Raw genomic sequence first — 4,682 nt, 5'->3', positions numbered from 1 at the left:
ATTTTTATACAGTGTAGAAAGCTTTATTTTGGCTCATAGTTTGTAGAGGTTACAGTCCGTAGCTGGCTGGCTCCCATGTAGGGTGGGAAAGCAGAGTGGCATGGAAGAGGAAACTTGCTTATGACTCACAGGTAGGAAGCAGAAAGCAATCACAAAATGGGAGAGGAAGACAGTCCTCGCTAGACTCCACCCAGTGATCCACCTCCTCTGACTAGGACTCCCTTCCCAGCACTAATCCTCTTATTAGGATCATGCCTCCACTGTCCAAGCCACTCTCAAAAGCCTCACCCATGAGACAGTGGTGGGGCCTTCTAGATATAATCATAACAATTATTAATCCTGAATTATTAAATGTTCCATAAATATTTGAAATGCAGTGAAAATTCCTACAATTTGCTAATATGTTTCCAATAAATACTTCTAAAATTTTTCTTTGGAATTTGCAGCATTACTAACATAGTATAAATGTACAAAATTTTTCACTAGTTAATATAGTTTAAAATTTATGTTTCATATGGTTTATCCAAAGAATATTTATTGTTTTTAATAAGAGATGATTATTCTGAAAAAAAGAAATATTTTGCCATGATTTTATATTTAGGAAAACTGGTAATTTTCCTTATTGTTTTGTAACGTTTATGAACATTATTGCAGATAGATGCAGTTCAGTAATAGAGTTCTTGCCTAATATGTGAGAGGCCCGGGGTTCAATTCCCAGTACAAAAATACAAATGTAAAGCTTATTGTACAGTATAGGTGCCATGTTTTTTCAATGTTACATAACTGTCTTAGAATTCACTCCATGCTACACTACGTTTTCCCATCCAAATAATAAATGATCTAGGAGTATGATAAATATAAACTGGGCAGATTCTTATGTGATATTCAATGAATAATTTTAAATGTCTAACTGAAATCAGTTCTTAGATTTTATTATTTATGAAATATTTGAAGTAGTCAAGGTTACCTGATAGTTGGATTAGATTAAATGACTTCTAGAGAGCTGGCTGGGTCATAGAGCACTACATGTATTAGAGGATCAGAGTATTAGTGTCCATAACTGAAGGTCCTGTTAGGAGGCTGGGCCATTTGAGTTGCTCAGTAGGAGCATGTCTGTGACAGGCATCTGTCTCCCTGGCTCTGTTACTCTGATTCTGCTTGGAGCCATTATGAGGTAAGAAGTATTTTTTTTTCACCAAGCCCAATTGCTAAGATTCTCTCTTTTAGAGCCTGTCCAACCATGAACTAAAAGAATGATCCAAATAAACCTTTCCATTTTTAATTATGGATGTTGGATATTTTGTTCCAGTAATAAGAAATCTGGCAGTACAAAAAACAGGTACCACAGAGGGGAATCATTGCTGTGGCTGTATCTGTGGTTCAGAAGACTTTGACATGGGTGGGTTTTTTTTTTGTTGTTGTTGTTTGTTTTAATGATTTGGAGATGGAGCTGAGAGCCCTGGAATACTCCAAGGAGTCCTGATGGGAATTTCTGACGGAGCTCAAAATACAATGAAGCTAGGGATGTGGACATTAAAAGGCTGTTCTCATGGGTTTTGAGTTGGGTACAATGACTCTATTGGGAACTTATGGGGAAAACAAGCATGCCGCAGTTTTGCAAAAAATTTAAAGAAACAAACAAACTCTAGTTTGCCCATGTTTTGACATTTTACAGGAAGATGGTAAACTAATTGACCTGGCAGAGGATTTTTTTTTTTTTACTTTTTTTAACCTTTAAAGACAATAATGAAAAACAATAAAAACAGAATTTCGAAACAACATGGTAGGAAATTAACAATGGTTATTATATTGCATATTGTTATCTTCAGAGTAGTTGCTCAGATTGCCAGATAATAGAGGCATGTAAGATTGATCGAACAATAGAAACACTTTCTTTCAATGATCTGTTTCTTTTAATGAACTGATAAAAATTAGTAGTACAATTATCTTAGCTATCTTGGCAGAAGAAAATTTAAGACAGCTCAGCGTTCAGAATATCTCATGGGTACCACTGGCTGCTTTTAGGCAGATGCATAAGTGAGAATCAGAGAATCTGGAGGAAAAAGTACAGCAGTCTTGGCCCCAGACAATCACACATAAAGTTAAGGTTGAAGAAAATGTGACTTCTAAGAGATCTATACCATTAAAAAGAAGCTGAATACTTTCAAAGAAGAAGAAGCATATCTTGAAAGTATCTTAGGAATCAGCAAGAGTTTATCCATCTCAGGCTCTTGTGTGCAAAAATGTAGTTTTAAATTTTCTTTTTTATTACTATTTATTTAATTTTTTAATGTATTTGGTATGGGGTCTCACTATGCAGCTCAGACTCATCATGATCTTCCTGTTTTCAGTCTCCCCAGTGCTGGGATCACAGGCGTGTGCCACTATGCCTGGACTCTGTGGCCAGCTCAGCACTCCTGGAGGTACGGCCAGCATGGCACGTGGTACTGGGAATCAAACCTCAGTTTCTGTGCTTACCTAAGCAGGAGCTTAGTCTGCTGAGCTATCTTGCCAGCCTTTTTTAAATTTTAAAAAATTCTCCTTCTCCAGAATCTGGGAAATGAATTCATGGAACTCATTTATCCATGTTCAGGTTTGTGGCATTGAAAGCACCTGATCTGGCTAATGCTCAAGCTGGTGGCAGACTTTGGAATCATTCATGATATCTGTTCTTTCAGGTGTACAGAATACAAGAATTATGGGTCATGGAAATTCACCCTGACTACAAAGGATGTCAAAAATCCTCTGCTAGATCAGTTAGTTTGCCAACTTCCTATAAAATCTCAGGACATGGGCAAACCAGTTTGTTTGGGTTTTTTTTTTGTTTGTTTGTTTTGTTTTGTTTTTGCAAAACTGCAGCATGCATGCTTTCTCCTTCAGTTCCCAATAGAGTCATTGTACCAGACTCAAAACTCATGAGAACAACATTTTAATGTCCACATTCCTAGCTTCATTGTATTCTTCTGAGCTCCACCAGAAATTCCCATCAGGCACTCCTTGGAGTATTCTAGGGCTCTAGGCTCCATCTTCAAATGTTTAAAACAAGGCAAAGTGTGTCTACAAATCTGTGGGAGTAAGGTTGAAGGAACTGTAGAGATCCCCAAAGACAAAGATGTTAGGAACATAAGAGGCTTGTAAGTCATGATCGCTAATTTCCTTTAACAATGAGGCAGTGAAAGATAGTTCATTCCAAGTTATAATTTTTATCCATACAAAAGCAAGTTCATTCTTTGTATATGACTTTTTATAATGTCATTACCAGTGATCGCAAGTCTGTGCCACCATGCCTGGCTCAGGGACACACAATATTGCAAGATAAAGTTTCAGAAGTCAATGTTGATACAGAAGTCATGTTAGAACAAAATAAAAATTACAGATTTTTAAGTCATTATTAATGTTGTAGTATTGATACAAAATATTTCTCCATTAAGGTAAGATTTATGAAATCTGATTTGTTAGTCTTTATAATGTCATTTGCTCCTTGACTTAAGGGCATATTCCAAGTACTTAACAGTTAAGAACACTGTGTTATGACCATTATTTTATATTTATATTTTACTTTTTATTGTATAAATCTGAAATTTATTTCCAAACTACTAAGATAATTCAGATATAGGCCATGGAATTCCATTTGAATAATAAAAGAATGATTTCCCTAATAACAAGTTCTTCCTTGAGAGTATAATTTTCTTATTTCATATTCTGGACAGCTGTCTAAACAATAACTTAGAATGCTACAAAGTGAAAATTGAGTTCACTTAAATAAATATGTACCAACCTACTTAAATAAATATAGCCTTTTGAGTATGTGAAACTCAAGTTTAGCCAAGATGAGTGAATGGAGAAAATTCTTTTCCATCTGCTTTATTTTAACCCCATTTTATAAAATGATCAAGCTTCTTTTAATCTTTTCTGTCATATTTTTGTTAAGAAAATTAATTTCATTTATTTTATTATTTATTTATTTATTTTGGTTTTTTTGAGATAGGGTCTCTCTATGTAGTTCAGGATTGTGTTGAGCTCACTTTGTAGCCCAGGCTGATCTCAAACTCACAAGGATTTTACTGCCTCTGCCTCCCAAGGGCTGGAATTGCAGGTGTGTGCTACCATGCCAGGCAATTTTTCTTTTCTTTTCTTTCATTTTCTTTTCTTTTCTTTCCTTTGAATGAGTATCCCTCTATATAGTCCAGGTTGGCCTTGAATTTACCATTAGCCCAAGCTTTGCTGAGACTTAAAGCAACCCTCTTGCTCAGTCTCTTGAATGCTGAGGTTATAAGTGTGTGATACTGTGTCCAATTCTTATTTTAATGAGGAGATTATGCATCTGTGGATTCTTAACCTTTTTCTTTTTTGCGGAACCGATGATTGAACTCAGCCCTTGCGCTTGCCAGGGAAACGCTTATTCCATTGAGCTATCTCCCCGGCTGCATCTGTGGATTCTTAACAGACATAAATTTTGCTGTAGGTATTTGTGTTTTATGAGCTGTGGACACTTTTTAAAAATGAAGTTAAAGTTAAAGTGCAATATTTTAGTGAACACATTGTGAATTTATTTACTTCGACAATTTTATTATTATTATTTTTTTACTTATTTATATTTAATGTATTTGGCACAGGGTTTCACTACACAGCTCGAACTCATAGTGAGCCTCCTGTTTTCTGCTTCCCTAGTGCTGGGGTTA

The sequence above is a fragment of the Octodon degus genome, unplaced genomic scaffold (genome assembly GCF_000260255.1).
Source record: "Octodon degus isolate 3935 unplaced genomic scaffold, OctDeg1.0 scaffold00150, whole genome shotgun sequence".
Taxonomy (NCBI): domain Eukaryota; kingdom Metazoa; phylum Chordata; class Mammalia; order Rodentia; family Octodontidae; genus Octodon; species Octodon degus.
Note: the sequence above shows the minus strand (reverse complement) of the source record.